This window comes from Canis lupus, chromosome 37 (genome assembly GCF_003254725.2).
Source record: "Canis lupus dingo isolate Sandy chromosome 37, ASM325472v2, whole genome shotgun sequence".
Classification (NCBI taxonomy): domain Eukaryota; kingdom Metazoa; phylum Chordata; class Mammalia; order Carnivora; family Canidae; genus Canis; species Canis lupus.
In genome coordinates this window covers 471,217-491,503 of record NC_064279.1, presented here as the reverse complement: position 1 = coordinate 491,503, position 20,287 = coordinate 471,217, and the positions used below count along the sequence as shown (strand labels likewise).

The following is a 20,287-nucleotide window of genomic DNA, read 5'->3' as shown; positions in this document are numbered from 1 at the left end:
ATGGAGAGCACGCCCCGGCCCCAGAGCTCCTCACCCACGGGATCCCCTGCTGAAGGGACTGGACACCCCCCCCCCCGCGCCCCCCCCCCCCCCGATGCAGGAGGCAGACACCTGGGCCTGCCCGAAACAGGCGTGGGGGCCCCTCCTCTGAGTGTCCAGGGGCCTCCCCTGGGCCCAGCTCCCTTCCTGCCCACGTCCCGGGTCGGCCTCCGGGGTCTCTCAGCTGCAGCCCAGCGCAGACATGGCCCTCAGAGGGCTCCAGGGGATGAGGTCCCAACCTGGGGGGGGTCAGCCTCCAGAGAAGTGTTCCTGCAAATGCCACCCTCCCTGAGATGGATGAGGGGTGTCCAGGGGACTCACTGCAGAAAGCCCTGGTGGTTGGTGACCTTCCACAGTAACAGGTCCTGAGGAGACCCTGCTTGGTGTGCCTGCAACAGAGAGGGCTCCGTGGTGGGGACCCATCAGAGCAGGGAAATGGGGACAGGAGGGAGCAGAAGGGCTCCTCCCTCCCCTGAATCCTGAGGGAGCGCCGACCCTCTGAGATTGGCCGGGCACCAGAGGAAGGGCCTGTCTGCCTGGTGGGTGCAGCCTGACAGCCTCACCTGCTTCTATCTATCAGTGACGATCCCCACCTGGGCCTGACCTGACCTGGTGACTCTGGTCCCCACCTGGGCCTCATCTGTACCCAGTGATTGTGGTCCCCACCTGGGCCTCACCTGGACCTGGTGACTCTGGTCTCCACCTGGCTCTCACCTGGACCTGGTGACTGTGGTGCCCCGCCTGGGCCTCACCTGGACCTGGTGACTGTGGGCCCCACCTGGGCCTCACTTGGACCTGGTGACTCTGGTCCCCACCTGGGCCTCATCTGTACCCAGTGATTGTGGTCCCCACCTGGGCCTCACCTGGACCTGGTGACTGTGGTCCCCACCTGGACCTCACCTGGACCCAGTATACTGTGGTTCACAGATGGACCTCACCTGGAACTGGTGACTCTGGTCCCTGCCTGGACCTCACCTGGACCCGGTGACTGTGGTCCCCCACTGGGCTTCACCCGGACCTGGTGACTGTGGTCCCCACCTGGGCCTCAGCTGGACCTGGTGTCTCTGATCCCTACATGGGATCATGGGTCTCACCTGACCTGGTGACTGTGGTCCTCACCTGGGCCTCACCCAGACCTGATGACTGATCCCTACCTCCCACATCCTCAGTTCCCATCCTCGGGCCCTGCAGGCCTTCCACCCTTCAAGGCAGACTGGGGGCCACAGATGTCCCCTGCCCCCCAGGGTTTACAGCAGGGATTGCAGTTAGGAACATTTGAAGGGCTCCTGGGTGGTTCAGTCGGTTCCACGTCAACTCTTGAGTTTGGCTCAAGTCAAGATCTCGAAGTTAAAAAAAAAAAGATCTCGAGGTTGTGGCGTGGAGCCTCGCGTGGGGCTCGGGCTCTGGTGGGTGAGGAGTCGGCTCCAGGTTCCCCCTCTCCCTCCGCCCCCCCCCCCACTGCACCCTCTGTCAAGTAAATCTTCTAAAAATTAACATGAAGACACGTGAGCATCTTGATCCCCTCTGCAGAGGTGCCTTCGTGTGTAATGACCGTGTAAATGCCTTTCACGGACCCACCGGGAGTCCTACCAGAAACCCCTTTTCCTTGATATTTATTGAAGTACACACAATGTGACAGTAGTTTCAGGGCTACAACTAGTGACTTGACAATTGTATGCCTCATTCAGCTCTCCCCACGAGAAGCGGTGTCACCGTCTGTCCCTGTATAAAGTTGTCACAACAGTACTGACTCTATTGCCAGGCTGTACTTTCTAAATTTCTGGGATTTTTTTATTTAGAACCAGACACTTGTAGCTTTTACTGTTGTTCATCCATGTTGCCCACCTGCCCCCCACGGCCCCTCTGGCCATCAGTCAGCACGATCCATCACATTAACCAGAGAAAGGACATGGGGTGGCCCGGGTGGCTCAGCGGTTTAGCGCCCGCCTTTGGCCCAGGGCGTGATCCTGGAGTCCTGGGATCGAGTCCCACATCGAGTTCCCTACATGGAGCCTTCTTCTCCCTCTGCCTGTGTCTCTGCCTCTCTCTCCTTGTCTCTCTGAGTCTCTCAAGATATATAAATAAAATCTTAAAAAAAAAACAAGAAACAAGAGAAAGGACAAAAAGCATACGATCCCCCCAAGAGTTGCAGAAAAATCATTTGACAAAATACAACATCAAAAGCACAGTGGGTTTTGAGGAAATGTCTATCAACAGTGTAAAGGCCGTGTAGGAAGGCCCGCAGCTGATGTCATCTTCAAGGGTGAAAACCTGAAATCATCTCCCCTAAGAGCAGGAACAAGCCAAGGAGGTCCCGTCTCAGCGCTGGAAGTCCTAATGTAGTCAACAGACAGGAAACAGCAAAGGTTCCACACCTGGAAGGGGGACGTCACACTGTCCCTATTTGCTGAAGACGCGGCACTAGAAACAGGAAACCCGAGAGCCTCCACCAAAACCTGTTAGAACTAAGGTGTGAATTCAGGAGCGTTCAGGGACACAGAACGACCCTACAGAGCTCAGTAGCCTCCCTGTGTCCCGACAATGAGACTCAGGAAGGAAATTAAGGATGTGACTCCCTTCTCAGGAGCATCACAGAGAACAAAGTAGTTAGACTGAACCCAGGGAGCGCGAGACTTGTGCGCTGAGACCCTCCAGGCTCTGGGAGGCCATCCTGGGCTCGTGGGGCGGGAGCCTCAGCTTATGAAAATGTCCGCAGTTCCTGAAGCCACCCTCAGTTTCAATGTCACTACTATCAAAATCATGGTGGCAGTTCTTAGAAATAGAAAAAAAAAAATACCCTAACATCCGTCCCACGGATGACCCCGGACAGCAAGTCAGTATTGGAGAAGCATGACAGAGTGGGACGCAGCACTTTCCTATTTCAAACAATGTCACAGAGACACAGGATAAAGCAGTGTGGTTCTCGGGCCCCCAGCTGGCTCCATCGGTTAAGCATCCGACTCCTGACCTCACCTCCGGTCCTGATCTCGGGGTCGTGAGTTCTAGCCCTGGGCTGGGCCATGGAAGAGGCCTGATGCCTACTTAAACAAACCAGACCCATGGGGGGTGGTTCTGGCATCAGCTGAAGGAGCAGAACAGAGAGCCCGGAAGGACATGTGCTCTGATACAAGGGATTTTTTTTTTTTTTTAAGTTAATTTAACTCAAACCCAATTAGTTAGGTTTACAGTGTAGTGTATTATACTTTCAGAGGTGGAATTCAGGGATTCACCAGTTGGAGAGAACAGCAGTGCTCATGACATCACGTGCCCTCCTTCAGGCCCATCCCCCGTTACCCCGCCCCCCTCCCCTCCCCTCCAGCGACCCGCAGTGTGTTTCCTCGGATTAAGAGTCTCTTTTTCCTCCGTCTCTGTTTCCATCTTTCCTTCCCTTCACAGATGTTCATCTGCTTTGCTCCTTTAATTCCACCTGTGAATGACGTCACACGGTCATTTTCTTTCCCGAGTGACTTATTTCACTTAACACGATCCCTCTAGTTCTGTCCGCGTCACTGCAAACGGCGAGATGTCCTTCCCGACAGCTGAGTGACACCGACCTCTCTCTCTCTCACCACCACACGTCTCTGTCCTCTTTATCCATCCTCTGCCCGAGGGCACCGAGGCTCCGCCCGCAGTGTGGCTGCCGTGGACATCCGGGGCAGGTGCCCGGCGTCTCCCCGCGTCTCCATCTCCCGGGAGCTCCGGGCCGCGCACCTGCCGGTCCGGGGCGGCTCCAGCGGGCACTCCCCGAGCAGCCTCCGCGCTGTCTCCAGGGCGGCCGCACAGGCCCGCGGCCCCGCCCGCAGCGCAGGAGGGTGCAGGGGGTTTTGCGGGACGTGGCGAAAGTTTGGTCCACATTCCACGTCGTCCCTGGGCTCCAGGTCCCCGTCCGCCAGTGTCCTGGGAAACCCGGGGTTGGGCTCCGCGTCGGGGAGACGTTTCCGCCGCTCACAGGCCTGGGCTGGAGCCTGGACGGAGGCGGGGGCGGCCCTGGGCGCGGGGACACCGCCTCCCGCTCGGCCTCCTGCGGCGCCTGCGCGTCCCGCAGGGGGCGCCCGAGCCCAGGCCCCGCCGGGGGCGCGTGCGCAGTAGCCTCGTCCGCCTGCTGACGGGAGCCCGCCTGCGCTGGGGAGGCTCGGGGAGGCCGCGGGGCCGCGTCCACGCTGACAGGGCCCGGCTCCTCAGGACCCGCGGGGAGGCTTCAGGAAGATATGGGGCCGCGTTTTAGGATTAAGGGTAGAGGTAAGGGGTTAGGGGTTTACTTTTAAGGTAAGGGGTTTGGTTTAGGGTTAGGGAGTGGGGTTAGGGGGTGGGGTAGGGTTAGGGTGGGAGCCAGGGTTAGGTGTGGATTAGGGGCTAGCGGTTCGTGTTTGGGTGTCCGTTAGTGACAGGTCTCGTGTTAGGGTAGGGGAAGGTCAGGGTTAGGGTTAGGGTTGGGGTGACTGTTTACGGGTAGAGTTGGACCTGGTCATGTGCCTGGCCGGGGGACTCCCAGGATCTTCGGGTTAAAGTGTTTCGTTTAGGTTTTGGGTGAGGGAATGTGCCCGGCCTCCCGTCGTAGGGCAGATCTATTTTTAACTCTTTGAGGAACCTCCACACAGTTTTTCAGAGTGGTTTTAATATTTATTCATGGAAGACACAGAGGCAGAGAAGAAGCAGGCTGCATGAAGGGAGGCTGATGTGGGACTCGATCCCAGGACTCCAGGATCATCCCCTGGGCCGAACGCAGGCGCTAAACTGCCGAGCCACCCAGGGATACCCTCTTCCGTTTTTCAGAATATTTTCTATGCATGTGACAGGAATGCCTTGGTGTGATCCTTGGTTCCTCTCTTCTCTATATTTTATTCAGGTAAAACTTATTAAATCATAGTGCGGAAACTACACTTAAAATTATTGTACATGTTCTTTCGGTTACTTAGATATTAATGTCTCACACTATGATGATGAATTTGATATTCACTGTGAGTCTGGTAGTGTTTACTTTAAAATTTTTGAAGCTCTCTTTTTAGGTACATACAAATTAGAATGCTATCTCTCTGAAGAGGGACACTATATCATACTTAAAGGGTCTACCCAACAAAAGGACCTAAACATCATGAATAGTTATGCCCCTAATGTGGGAGCTGCCAAGTATATCAATCAATTAATGACCAAAGTAAAGACATACTTAGATAATAAATACACTAATAGTTGAAGAATTCCACACAGCAATTTCTGCTAATGAACAATCTTCTAAACACTACATCTCTAAAGAGACAAGAGCTTGAAATGATCCACTGGTCCAGATGGATTTCAGAGGCAGAGGGAGAAGCAGGCTCCATGCAGGGGGCCTGACATGAGACTCAGTCCCTGGTCTCCTGGATCTCACACTGGGCTGAAGGCGGTGGTAAACCACTGAGCCACCAGGGCTGCTCACACCTTTATTTTTGAAGCATGTGTTTGCTTAGTGCAGACTTCCATGTTAGAAATAACTCAGCAATTTGAATAGACCATTTCACATTTCATTTTAAAAGTCTGTTACCAATCTTCTTGGTAACTTTACTAAAGATAATGTGTTTTACTATCTCTGGCTGCTCTCAAATTTTTTTACTTTGATTTTTATCTATTTTACTGTGATGTGCTTAGGTATCTCTTGTTTTATCCTGCTTAGTGTGTGTAGGCCTCCTAACATCTTGAATTGTTGACTTTCACAAGTTTTAGAAAATTCTTAGCCTGTATATCTTCCTAGAAACCATTTGTTCCATTATCTGTCCTTTTTCTTTTGAAAGTTCATGTAGAAGTATGTTAGGTTTTCTCAGAGTAGTCCTTTTTCCGGTTCTTCTGTTCTGTTGTGTATTTTCTGTTACTTTCTCTTTCATAGTTTATTCTGGATTTTTTTCCAGACTTCTAAGTCTCATTCTTTTTTTTAGTTGGATCCAGTTTGTTATGAAACCCATCCAAGGAATCTGGGACGATGAACTGAGCCACCGTTGGGCACTTAACCAACCAAACTACCCAGGTGACCCAATTTTTTGCTTTAAATTACTGTCTGGTTCAGTTTTAACTCCTCTTTATCATCTCTTTAACTCCTGAAGATTTTTGTTTAATTGATAATCCAAGTCTGAATAACCCAGTACTCTATCGTTTAAGTTGATACCAAGTGTCCTTTATTTAATGAGGGTATTTAATCGGTATGCCATTAACTTTTAGCTGCTGTGAAATTTTATGTAATGTCTAAAGATTACACTAATATGTACATGTCCATGGAACTGAGTATATTTATCTGATGTGAATTTTCTTCTTTCTAGGACAATTTCCTCATGGGTAGTAAACCCAAAAGAGACAAAACACAAGCTACCAACTGGTGGTGATTCTGTACGTAGGATAAGCACCATTGCTTCAGCCATTGTAGATGCATCAGTGAGTACTGATCCTTCCCAACTTGCTACCATGATCAAGGCGCTTTCAAATAAAACCAGAGAGACTTTTCAGGAGGACAATGAACAGAAGGACTATTCCACGGAGTCTCATTTCTTCCCTAGTGATATAGAAAAAAGTAGTAGCTCCAGCATGTTTGATATGGAGAAATACCTTACCAGAACAGAAGTTAGTAGATATGAATGTGGACTGGAAAACTTTTCAAGAGCCAGTAGTATGTCTGATATTTGGGATTTATCTTTGCAAAAGAACAGACTACACAAGACATCCATACAGTGGACTTGGGTACTACTAATAAAACCCGGTTCTGAAAGGAACTGGAAGAATATATAGTATTTACTTTTTATGGTGAAAATGGAAAGAGTGAGAATCAGGAATCATTTAGAACAAACTTTCCACGTTCAGTTATTACAAATACAAAAGAGAGTGAACATATGGTAGTTGACATGAAGCCCTATCCTATTGACAGCAAATTACCAAATATTGGTAACCGTGTAACAGCCCATCGGTATCCACTCCAAAATCTGATAGTGATTCATTAGTAAGGAATCCCGGCCTAGCAACTGTTTGGCTGTCAGAAAAGTGTGAAGAAATACCAAATAATGAAGAAAATCAGAGGGAAAATGAATGTGCTAGTGAAGCAAGCAACAGTGAAAAACTTGTGACTTTTGTTGGAAAACATTGCATAGTTGCACCTAAGAATGTTGATAACTGTTGAAGTAATTGTTTACGTTCACAGAATTATAAGTGATTGTGTTGTTGTTCTCATTGGAAAATAACACTTTTATGATAGGTTTGCAAAAATCCCTCTCCTGAAGATGGTGGACATGGCTCAAAGGATGACCAAGATAGCTTCAGACCTTCCTCTTTTCCACTGAATCATTCTTCTAGCGAAATTTCTGGAACAAGTTTATGAGGGTAGGTACTTACCTTTTATTTTCTTTAATAAAAATATGTGTTCAGTATAAGAAAATTGGAAAAAGCGTAGAGAAGAAAAATATCACTTATAGGTTCATTTCTCAATGGTAACCATTGCAAATATTTTTTGAATTTGTTTCAAGCATTTTTCTCTGCAAATTTTTATAGTTTCTTGTTTTCACTTATTATAATGATTCTTTGTATTTAAGAGAAAAGTAATAATGTTACAGTCTACATCGTAAATCAGTCATGGATTATTTGATGCCCCTGGTGGGTAGGGGTTGATACTATATTTTACTACGTTTTGCCATTTTATTTTATTTATTGTGTGTTTTGCCATTTGAGATGAACAACTTTGCCTATAAAATTTTTTAAATGTTTTGTCTGACTTCCTAAGGCTAGATACCTAGAGGTGAAACTATTAACACATTATTTTATTTATTTATTTATTTATTTATTTATTTATTTATTTATTTATTTATTTATAAATTAATTTTTTATTGGTGTTCAATTTACCAACATACAGAATAACACCCAGTGCTCATCCCATCAAGTGCCCCCCTCAGTGCCCGTCACCCTATCCCCCCCACCCCCTGCCCTCCTCGCCATCCACCACGCCTAGTTCGTTTCCCAGAGTTAGGAGTCTTTATGTTCTGTTTCCCTTTCTGGTATTTCCCACACATTTCTTCTCCCTTCCCTTATATTCCCTTTCACTATTGTTTATATTCCCCAAATGAATGAGAACATACATTGCTTGTCCTTCTCCGACTGACTTACTTCATTCAGCATAATACCCTCCAGTTCCATCCACATTGAAGCAAATGGTGGGTATTTGTCGTTTCTAATGTCTGAGTAATATTCCATTGTATACATAAACCACATCTTCTTGATCCATTCATCTTTCGATGGACACTGAGGCTCCTTCCACAGTTTGGCTATTGTGGCCATTGCTGCTATAAATATCGGGGTGCAGTTGTCCCGGCGTTTCATTCCATCTGAATCTTTGGGGTAAATCCCCAACAGTGCAATTGCTGGGTCATAGGGCAAGTTTATTTTTAACTCTTTGAGGAACCTCCACACAGTTTTCCAGAGTGGCTGCACCAGTTCACATTCCCACCAACAGTGTAAGAGGGTTCCCTTTTCTCCGCATCCTCTCCAACATTTGTGGTTTCCTGCCTTGTTAATTTTCCCCATTCTCACTGGTGTGAGGTGGGATCTCATTGTGGTTTTGATTTGTATTTCCCTGATGGCAAGTGATGCAGAGCATTTTCTCATGTGCATGTTGGCCATGTCTATGTTTTCCTCTGTGAGATTTCTGTTCATGTCTTTTGCCCATTTCATGATTGGATTGTTTGTTTCTTTGGTGTTGAGTTTAAGAAGTTCTCTATAGATCTTGGAAACTAGCCCTTTATCTGATACATCATTTGCAAATATCTCCTCCCATTCTGTAGGTTGTCTTTTAGTTTTGTTGACTGTATCCTTTGCTGTGCAAAAGCTTATTATCTTGATGAAGTCCCAATAGTTCATTTTTGCTTTTGTTTCTTTTGCCTTCGTGGATGTATCTTGCAAGAAGTTACTGTGGCCAAGTTCAAAAAGGGTGTTGCCTGTGTTCTCCTCTAGGATTTTGATGGAATCCTGTCTCACATTTAGATCTTTCATCCATTTTGAGTTTATCTTTGTGTCTGGTGAACGAGAGTGGTCTAGTTTCATTCTTCTGCATGTGGATGTGCAGTTTTCCCAGAACCATCTATTGAAGAGACTGTCTTTCTTCCAATGGATAGTCTTTCCTCCTTTATCGAATATTAGTTGGCGATAAAGTTCAGGGTGCACTTCTGGGTTCTCTATTCTGTTCCATTGATCTATGTGTCTGTTTTTGTGCCAGTACCACACTGTCTTGATGACCACAGCTTTGTAGTACAACCTGAAATCTGGCATTGTGATGCCCCCAGCTATGGTTTTCTTTTTTAAAATTCCCCTGGCTATTCGGGGTCTTTTCTGATTCCACACAAATCTTAAAATAATTTGTTCTAACTCTCTGAAGAAAGTCCATGATATTTTGATAGGGATTGCATTAAATGTGTAAATTGCCCTGGGTAACATTGACATTTTCACAATATTAATTCTGCCAATCCATGCGCATGGAATATTTTTCCATCTCTTTGTGTCTTCCTCAATTTCTTTCAGAAGTGTTCTATAGTTTTGAGGGTATAGATCCTTTACCTCTTTGGTTAGGTTTATTCCTAGGTATCTTATGCTTTTGGGTGCAATTGTAAATGGGATTGACTCCTTAATTTCTCTTTCTTCAGTCTCATTGTTAGTGTATAGAAATGCCATTGATTTCTAGGCATTGATTTTGTATCCTGCCACGCTACCAAATTGCTGTATGAGTTCTAGCAATCTTGGGGTGGAGGCTTTTGGGTTTTCTATGTAGAGTATCATGTCATTGGCGAAGAGGGAGAGTTTGACTTCTTCTTTGCCAATTTGAATGCCTTTAATGTCTATTTGTTGTCTGATTGCTGAGGCTAGGACTTCCAGTACTATGTTGAATAGCAGTGGTGAGAGTGGACATCCCTTTCTTGTTCCTGATCTTAGGCGAACAGCTCCCAGTGCTTCCCCATTGAGAATGATATTTGCTGTGGGCTTTTCGTAGATGGCTTTTAAGATGTTGAGGAATGTTCCCTCTATCCCTACACTCTGAAGAGTTTTGATCAGGAATGGAGGCTGTATGTTGTCAAATGCTTTCTCTGCATCTAATGAGAGGATCATACGGTTCTTGGTTTTTCTCTTGCTGATATGATGAATCACATTGATTGTTTTACAAGTGTTGAACCAGCCTTGTGTCCCAGGGATAAATCCTACTTGGTCATGGTGAATAATTTTCTTAATGTGCTGTTGGATCCTATTGGCTAGTATCTTGTTGAGAATTTTTGCATCCATGTTCATCAGGGATATTGGTCTCTAATTCTCCTTTTTGGTGGGGTCTTTGTCTGGTTTTGGAATTAAGGTGATGCTGGCCTCATAGAACAATGTTAGAACTACTCCATCTCTTTCTATCCTTCCAAACAGCTTTAGTAGAATAAGTATGATTTCTTCTTTAAACGTTTGATAGAATTCCCCTGGGAAGCCATCTGGCCCTGGACTCTTGTTCTTGGGAGGTTTTGGATGACTGCTTCAATTTCCTCCCTGGTTATTGGCCTCTTCAGGTTTTCTATTTCTTCCTGTTCCAGTTTTGGTAGTTTGTGGCTTTCCAGGAATGCGTCCATTTCTTCTAGATTGCCTAATTTATTGGCATAGAGGTGTTCATAATATGTTTTTAAAATCGTTTGTATTTCCTTGGTGTTGGTAGTGATCTCTCCTTTCTCATTCATGATTTTATTAATTTGAGTCTCCTCTCTCTTCTTTTTAATAAGGTTGGCTAGTGGTTTATCTATCTTATTAATTCTTTCAAAGAACCAACTCCTGGTTCTGTTGATCTGTTCCACAGTTCTTCTGGTCTCGATTTTGTTGAGTTCTGCTCGAATCTTAATTACCTCTCTTCTTCTGCTGGGTGTAGGATCTATCTGCTGTTTTTTCTCTAGCTCCTTTATGTGTAAGGTTAGCTTTTGTATTTGAGTTCTTTCCAGTTTTTGAATGGATGCTTCTATTGCGATGCATTTCCCCCTTAGGACTGCTTTTGCTGCATCCCAAAGATTTTGAACGGTTGTATCTTCATTCTCATTAGTTTCCATGCATCTTTTTAATTCTTCCTTAATTTCCTGGTTGACCCTTTCATCTTTTAGTAGGATGGTCCTTAACCTCCACGTGTTTGAGGTCCTTCCAAACTTCTTGTTGTGATTTAGATCTAATTTCAAGGCATTATGGTCTGAGAATATGCAGGGGACGATCCCAGTCTTTCGGTATCGGTTCAGACCCGATTTGTGACCCAGTATGTGGTCTATTCTGGAGAAAGTTCCATGTGCACTTGAGAAGAATGTGTATTCGGTTGAGTTTGGATGTAAAGTTCTGTCGATATCTGTGAAATCCATCTGGTCCAGTGTATCATTTAAAGCTCTCATTTCTTTGGAGATGTTGTGCTTAGAAGACCTACTAAGGGTAGGTAGAAAGAGCTAGATTGAAGTCACCAAGTATAAGTGTATTATTATCTAAGTATTTCTTCACTTTTGTTATTAATTGATTTAAATATTTGGTAGCTCCCACATTCGGGGCATATATATTGAGGATTGTTAAGTCCTCTTGTTGGATAGATCCTTTAAGTATGATATAGTGTCCCTCTTCATCTCTCACTACAGTCTTCAGGGTAAATTTTAGTTTATCTGATATAAGGATGGCTACCCCTGCTTTCTTTTGAGGACCCTTTGAATGGTAAGTAGTTCTCCAACATTTTATTTTCAGGTTGTAGGTTTAGTCCTTCTGTCTAAAGTGGGTCTCTTGTAGACAGCAAATAGATGGGTCCTGCTTTTTTATCCAGTCTGAAACCCTGCACCTTTTGATGGGGTCATTAAGCCCGTTCACGTTCAGAGTTACTATCGAAAGATATGAGTTTAGTGTTATCATGGTATCTATTCAGTCCTTGTTTTTGTAGATTGTTCCACTGAACTTCTTCTTAAAGGGGAATTTTAAGAGTCCCCCTTAAAATTTCTTGCAGAGCTGGTTTGGAGGTCACATATTCTTTCAGTTTCTGCCTGTCTTGGAAGCTCTTTATCTCTCCTTCCATTTTGAATGAGAGCCTTGCTGGATAAAGTATTCTTGGTTGCATGTTCTTCTCATTTAGGACCCTGAATATATCCTGCCAGCCCTTTCTGGCCTGCCAGGTCTCTGTGGAGAGGTCTGCTGTTACCCTAATACTCCTCCCCATAAAAGTCAGGAATTTCTTGTCTGTTGCTGCTTTAAGGATCTTCTCTTTATCTTTGGAATTTGCAAGCTTAACTATTAGATGTCAGGGTGTTGAATGGTTTTTCTTGATTTTAGGGGGTGGATCTCTCTATTTCCTGGATCTGAATGCCTCTTTCCCTTCCCAGATTAGGAAAGTTTTTGGCTATGATTTGTTCAAATACATATTCTGGCCCTCTGGCCCTTTCAGCGCCCTTGGGAACCCCAATTAAACGTAGGTTTTTCTTCCTCAGGCTGTCGTTTATTTCCCTTAAATTGTCTTCATGGTCTTTTAATTGTTTGTCTCTCTTTTTTCCTCAGTTTCCCTCTTTTCCATCAACTTGTCTTCTATGTCACTCACTCGTTCTTCCACAGATTAAATAAATTTTGATGGTTATTCTTAAAAAAACAAAAGAAAGAATTCTTGGCTGCATACTTTTCCCATTCAGCATATTGAATATTTCCTTCCACTTACTTCTGGCTTGCCAAGTTTGTGGACAGATGCTGCAACCTGATTCATCCTCCCTTGTAGGTTAAGGACTACCCCCCACCCCGAAGCCCCACCTCCGCTGCTTTCAGGATTCTTTTCTTGTCTGTGTATTTTGTGACTTTGACTCTGATGTGCTTGGGTGATGGTCAGCTTCTGTTGAATTTATTGGGAGTTCTCTGTGCTCTCGATTTCAGTGTCTGTGTCCTTCCTCGGGTTAGAGAAGTTTACATAATTTGTTCAAATAAAACTTCTGCCCCCTTACTCTCTCTTCATCTTCTGAGTCTCCTATGATATGAATGTTATTGTTTTAATAAGTGGCTCAGTTCCCTCGGTCTGCCTCTGTAGTCCATAACCTTTCTTGTCTTTAAGGCTTCCACTTGGGACTGCATCTCAGTTATAGCATTTTTAACGTTGGCCTGACTAGATTTTAGTTCTTTTATTTTTACAGTAAGGGATTCTCTAGCTTTCTTCTGTGCTCTTTTTCCAGCCCAGCTGCTATCTTTAAACTGTAGTTAGACATCATATATGTGTATTGATGAACTTCCTGGCTGTGAGTACTACCTCATGTTATTTTATGGAGGTGAATTTCTCCATCTCATTATTTTTTCCAGAAAAGAAAGAAGGAAGAAAAAGAAAAACCAAGAAAAACAATAACTGCCTTCCCAGAAAAACACCAGATTCTGTGTTTATTTTGGCCTGCTTGTTAAAAGATTCTAAATCCCAAAATAAGAAACACAATTAAAGTACCATGAAAGTAAACAAAAATAAGAAATATATAAGGTACATACATAAAAATTAAAAGAAAGCAATTAATAAAAAAGAATCAAAGAAAATAAATGAAAATAAAGCACAAAGTACAAAGGAAGCTAGACTCTACTTTCCCGGCAGAGCTGAAGCTCTGCAGCCTCTGTGGTCCGACCACTTGGTGGCAGCGAGTGGTGTGTGCGGGGTCCGGGGACGGGCCCGTGGCGCTGATTGTCAGGTGCACATCTGCCTGGGAGATGCACCTGCGGGGTCAGAGGCGGGGTGGGCGTCAGCACCTCTGGCCTCCAGCGGGCAGCGCTGTGCTGCTCCCTGAGACTTGGCGGGATGTGGGTGGGGACGCTGGGTCCTCTGGCTCTGGGGCTGAGCATCCCGCCCCCCAGTCTGCAGGGGCCTTCACAGAAGAGCCCCCAAGCCCCGGGTTCTCCGCCACTTCTCTCAGAACCCTGCGTTCACTCTGCCTGCGTCCGAGCTTCTTTTGGTTTTGTTTTTTTATCTCAGACTGTTGTGCCCAAGATTGCGAATCTGAGAAACCACCGAGAAGCCGACACCGATGCAAACACACGACGGTTATTTACAAGCTGGAGCTTGCGTCCAAGTACACCTGACACAGCGGAGCAGGGACTTGGACCCCAAGGTGGGTTCTAGCTGAGTTTTATGGGCTGGTCTAGGGGACCTCCAGAAGTGGGGGGAGGAATTTCTCAAGTTCTGTTTACATTCTGATATGGGGCTTTCAAGGGCATTGAGCTCTGTTCTCATTCTAATATGGGGCTTTCTGGGACCTTAAGCTGTAAGCTGTTTTTTTCTTTTTTTCCTGTAACTGAAATAATGTAAAATTTAGCTCTTATTCACAGGGGCCTGGGATGGCAGTACTTGTGCTAACACTGAACTTAAAGTGGAACAGCCTTAATTTTCTCAGCCTCCACACAGACAAGTGACTGAAGTTTAAAACTCCAAATTTTAGGGGCTGCCCTTGTGGAGACCTTGCCCGGGAGGGTGTCCTCCCACACCTGGCCTTTGCTGGCCTGTCCCAGGAACGCGGCTCCATGACTGCACAGGGGTTTGCAGTTTGTGGCCACACAGGGCAGACAGCTGGCCCGAGTCCCGCTGCTCTCAGCCGGGTTCCTGCTCCTGTGCCTGGGAACAGTAGGCGCCACCATCCTTGGGACCCCTGGGATCCTGATCCCACCCTGTCGCTCCAGGGACTGCCCCCCACTTCTCCACCTGAACACCTTAAGGCTGGTGTGTCCCCCACTCTAGCAGACTGCTGAAAGTTCAGATTTTGTGCTCTGCTGCTTATAATATTGTGTGTAGACCCGTCAGCTGGCTCCCTGCCCTTGTGGGATCTGGGGCTGTGTCTCCCCAAGATCAACTGATTGATTTTTTTAATATTTTATTTTTCTGTAATCTCTACACCCAACATGGGGCTTGAACTTGCTACCCCAAGAACAAGAGTCCCATGTTCTTATGAACCACACCGTTCCGGTCAGGCTCCCTTTGATTGATTGATACATGTTAATTGAAGCAAGGGTGTTGCATGTCTCAGGGCAGAAACTGAGCCCATGCTTTGAGGTGTGGTGGAGTCATTTGGACCTTGATCAATGTTAAAGAAACCATAGCTTCCCCGGGAGCCCAGGGAGCAGGGCCCAGACACATGAAAAGTTGATAATTTCCTTTACTGTAGTAGTTATTTTACTGACTATTTATTTAAAGTGCTATTCAATGGTAAATGTCAATCTAGGATTGGGATACAGTGAGAACGTTCTAGGATTCGGAGGTAACTAAAGCTCCCCGTCAAGGACTCAATGTTCCAGTTCGATGCAGAGATAGGCAAGGAAGCAAAGAGTTATGAAACATGGCACTGGGGTGCCTGGCTGGCCTGGTTGGGGGATCTTGATCTCTGGGTTGTGAGTTTAAACTCCATGTTGGGTATAGAGAGGACATAAAACTACAATATTTAACAAATAATAAATGGATGAACAAATAAAGCATGACATCAAAGTAAGTGCTTGCTTATGTCTCACCTGGGACCTATTCTTGATCTCCCCGCTTGCACTACTTGGCCCAGATGACGTCCTCCACAAGGGACAGTCCCGCCCGAGTGGAAGTGGGCGTCTTTCATTGTAAGACCTGTGGTTCCCCTCGTTCTGCAGGGAGAGAAGGGCCGTGAAGGCATGAATTCAGGGGATTAGCATACACCTAGGCAATGATCATTCCCGAACCCGGTAGCCAGAGCTCGGCCTCCTTTTAGGATCCGATGTCATAACGAAGCCTCTTTGGTCATTGGCTTGGATGCAGGGTGGAGGCTAAACTAGAATTAGGAAGAACAAAAGAGGAGGAAAACCAGAAGCTGAAAGAGAGGAGGACAGATTTCACCATCCGTAGCCTTCACAGGGACCTGGTGTCCTTTCCTAGGAGGGGCCCCCCCCTCCGTAGGATGCTTCCCGCCCCTCTGCGCTCCTTGTTGGAACCCAGCAGGCACATCTCCGTGCCTCCAGCACCTCTGCAGTCGTGGTTTATAGCGTCTTCCATGTATCCTATTGGGGACCACAGCGTTGTGTATGTAACCATCCAGCTGCTGTTTGACAACATTGGGGGGATTCTGACTTTTGTTGGTTTTGGGGTGTGTGTGTGTTTATCACATGCAGCTATCACGTGCAGCTATCGGATCCTCTGGCTGGGTCACCCAAGCGCTGAAATGGTTGGCACAACATCATTTCTGGTGCTGGCGCTGGGCAGCTAGCTGGGCTCTCCTGGCCAACCCGGGGCTCGCTCGTGCAGTGACTTTCCACTGGAGGGTCAGCGGAGCTGGAAGTTCCGGCTCAGCCACATTCCCATGTCCGGCAGTGGGTCCCGCTGAGCGCCAGCTGCTTCTCTTCTCCCCGATGCCTCTCCAGCAGGGAGCCAGACCTCGGGGCCGCCCTGGGGGGAGCTCCTGAGGAGCCGGCTGCCCATGGCCAGGAGCCCTGGGGCTGCCTGTGTGTGGGAGTCGGGGTGGGGTCGGGGCTGGAGTTCCTCGGTCTCCTGTGCTGCCTGGCCTTCTGGCCGAGCCCCATGCTCACCCAGCCCCTACTCACTAGGGCGAGGAGGGTGCCCTCCACAGGCTGGTGTGAGAGATCCAGCACCACAAGTTGTGCATGCTGAGTCCACCTGGTGAGGGTGGCCCAGGTGCGTGAGCTGCAAGTGTGGGACCCAGGAAATTTAACAAAAATCCCCTACCCCTGGACAAGCAGAGCAGGACTGATTCCATTTTGTGCTACACCTGCCACCTCCCCTATGACCCCCACATGTCATGCTTATGGCTTAAGTCAGGCCGCTGGGCACACCCTAATTGGAAATCGGCTCATAGCAATGTAACCCTGCTTTGTGCCCGCCAAAACTGCGACCGATTCTGACCAAAGTAATAGGCCAGCTCAAGGGGGTACTATAGGGTAAGATGTAATTCAATCGGCCACCTGCGTGTGGACCGACAGAATGTGCAATGTTCTGCGTATCCCATGGGCCACTGGCCCCTATAAAGCTGCTACGCCTCTTAGTCTCGGGGTCCAAGTCCCTGCTCCCCTGTGTCGGGTGCACGTGGACCCAAGCCCGAGCTTGTAAATAAACCCTTGTGTGTTTGCATCGGTGTCGGATCCTCGGTGGTTTCTCGGATTCGCAATCTTGGGCACAACACAAGGGCCTGGTGTCCTGACATCCCTTCCAGGGCCACGCTGACCACCCCACAGGCCCTCTGTGCCCGAGGCACACAGGCACGGAGATGCAGGGAAGGGAGGAAGTGCCGCAGAACCGGCCAGCCCAGGCCCCCTGGACAGAGGGAGCACAGACCTCCCAGGTCGCTTTGCACAGACCCTGGTGACCTGTGGCTCTCTGGCTGTCACTCTGTCCCAGCCCCTCCTGGCCCGCGGGGCACAGGCTGAGTCACAGTAAGAGTCTGTGGGCTCCTGACCCTGGCGTCTGGCTGCCCCTGGAAGACACGTGGGGACGACAGCTGTGTGTGCCTGGCGGCGCCCCTGCAGGGGCTGGTTGGGGCCTGGGTGGTGCCCCCTCCTGCTCTCTGGGGGTCTCTCCACGCCCCATGCACAGAGTTCTGGGAGACACAGAAACCGGCTGGCTGTGCACTTTCGCACCACAACAATTTATTGACTTTCTACATTAACAGGCTCAGAGCCGAGGGTGCGCGCCTTCCCCTGGGGAGAGAGACCTTTCTGTTCTTTAGGGGAGAGCAAGAATTACACGGGGTTAGGGTTTGGGTTAGGGTTCGGGTTAGGGTAGGGTTCGGGTTAGGGTTCGGGTTAGGGTTAGGATTCGGGTTGGGTTAGGGTTAGGGGTTAGGGTTAGGGGTTAGGGTTAGGGGCTTAGGGGTTAGGAGTTAGGGTTAGGGTTGGGTTTAGGGTTAGGGTTTAGGGTTAGGGGTTAGGGTTAGGGGTTAGGGTTAGAGGGTTAGGGGTTAGAGGGTTAGGGGTTAGGGTTAGGGTTTTAGGGTTAGGGTTTTAGGGTTAGGGGTTAGGGTTAGGTTTAGGGGTTAGGGTTAGTGTTAGGGGTTAGGGTTAGGGTTAGGGGTTAAGGTTAGGTTTAGGGTTAGGGTTAGGGTTAAGGGTTAGGGTTAGGGTTAGGGGTTAGGGTTAGGGGTTAGGGTTAGGGGGTTAGGGTTATTGTTAGGGAGTTAGGGTTAGGGTTAGGGTTTACGGTTAGGGTTAGGGTTACGGTTAGGGTTAGGGATAGGGTTAGGGGTTAGGTTTAGTGTTAGGGTTAGGGGTTAGGGTTAGGGGGTTAGGGTTAGGTTTAGGGTTAGGGAGTTAGGGTTAGGTTTAGGGGTTAGGGTTAGGGGTTACGGTTAGTGGTAGGGGTTAGGGTTACGGTTAGGGTTAAGGTTAGGGATAGGGTTTGGTTAGGGTTAGGGTTAGGGGTTAGGTTTAGTGTTAGGGTTAGGGTTAGGGGTTAGGGCTAGGGGTTAGGGTTAGGGCTAGGGTTAGGGCTGGGGCTAGGGTTAGGGGTTAGGGTTAGGGTTAGGGTTAGGGTTAGGGTTAGGGTTAGGGTTAGGGGTGTCCTCTCGTTTCACCACATTGTATCCTCGGGATAAATACCCAATAGTTCAATTGCTGGTTCATAGATTTTTTTTTTATCTTCCTGAGGAAAATCCACTCTGTTTTCCAGAGTGTTGCACCTGCTTGCATTCCCATCAAAAGTGCAAAACTGGTCCCCTTTCTCCACATCTTCACCAACATTAGTTTACTGTCTTGTGAATGATATCTTTCTCAGCGTGTAGAGCTGGAATGTCATTGTTCTTTAGGTGTGTATGTACCTGATGTCAAGGGTTCTGGAGCATTTTGTCATGTGCTTGTCAGTCAACAGTGTCTTTTTAGGTGAAATGTCTGTTTATGTCTTCTGCCTATTTCCAGCCTTCCTGGATAAAGGTGTTTGGCTGCATTTTTTCTCATTTAGTACTTGAATATAACAGGCCAGCTCTTTCTGGCAGGCCAGATCCCATTGAACACGTCTTCTTTTATTTTTTTATTTTTTTAAAGATTTATTTATCTATTTATTTATGATAAACACACAGAGAGAGAGAGGCAGAGACACAGGAGGAGGGAGAAGCAGGCTCCACACTGGGAGCCCAATGCGGGACCCGATCCCAGGACTCCAGGGTCGTGCCCTGGGCCAAAGGCAGGCACCAAACCACTGAGCGATCCAGGGATCCCTGAACATGTCTTCTTTTAATCGACATATCTCTCCATAGAAGTTCATAATCTCCATCTTCTGGAGACGATGTCTCCATCTTCTTTTAGGACTTTCTATTGATCAATGAAATTTCAAGCTCCAATTTTATATGTCCAGGTGTTGATCACCTTTGTGTGATTTTGGGGGGGGATTCCTCTCTGTCTATTGAATACAAATGCCTGTTCAGGGAAGTTCTCAACTATGATTCATTCCAATATGCTTTGTGTTTTTTGGTCTCTCGCTCCATAACTTCTGGAATGCCAGTAAGAATAATATTATTCCTTCTCAAAATATCACTTGTATCCTGATATCTGCCCTAGAGAATTCTGAACTGTCTTTCTTTTTTTTCCAGCTACATTCCTTTCCATGAACATGTCTTCTACATCACTTACTGTCTCTGCTACCTCCTTATCTCTATGTGGTAGCATCCAGTTAAAATTGAAAGTCAGGGAATGGATTTTTCATTTCAGCCTGATTTTCCCAATTCTGCAGTATGGGAATTGCTGCAGTACTCTTTCTTTTTTCAAGAGCCACCATTAGATTTAACATTGTGTCTCTGGGTTTTTACCTCTGACATGCTACTGAAATTGATATTCCTTAGGTTTGTGGCAGAGAGTTTTATTCTCATTCTTTCTGTTGTCAATTCTTCTCCTCTTTTTGTATAGTGCAGAATGGCTATATGAGTGAGTAGAGTCAAAAATATTAACCAGGACCTAAGTAAAATATAGCCAGAAAATTCTGAAGATGTCTAGGACTGTAAAGTAATGGAAAAAGAAAAACAACTCAGCCATTAGAAATGACAAATACCCACATTTGCTTCGATGTGGATGGAACTGGAGGGTATTAAGCTGAGTGAAATAAGTCGATAGGAGAAGGACAAACATTATATGCTTTCATTTATATGCTTTCATTCATTTGGGGAATAAAAATAATACTGAAAGGGAACAAAGGGGAAGGGAGAAGAAATGGGTAGGAAATATAAGAAAGGGAGACAGAACATGGAAGACTCCTAACTCTGAGAAATGAACTAGGGGTGGTAGAAGGGGAGGAGGGCGAGGTGTTGGAGTGACTGGATGT

General features: G+C 46.9%; 1 long non-coding RNA gene across 6 annotated transcripts in view; it reads left to right on the top strand.

Moving 5' to 3' along the window:
* Positions 1-4,117: 4,117 nt before the first annotated feature.
* Positions 4,118-20,287, top strand: part of LOC112656497 (uncharacterized) — a 441,756-nt gene continuing 425,586 nt past the window's right edge. For 2 of the 6 annotated variants that reach the window (XR_007408963.1, XR_007408962.1), the window contains exons 1-5: positions 4,118-4,278; positions 5,946-6,034; positions 6,324-6,435; positions 7,247-7,371; positions 13,994-14,129. This is a non-coding gene — a long non-coding RNA (uncharacterized LOC112656497). Of the gene's footprint in view, positions 4,279-4,672; positions 4,886-5,945; positions 6,035-6,323; positions 6,436-7,246; positions 7,372-13,993; positions 14,130-14,333; positions 15,498-20,287 lie in introns of those variants that run through there. The other 4 variants (XR_007408961.1, XR_007408960.1, XR_003134351.3 and 1 more) reach the window with 4 other exon arrangements.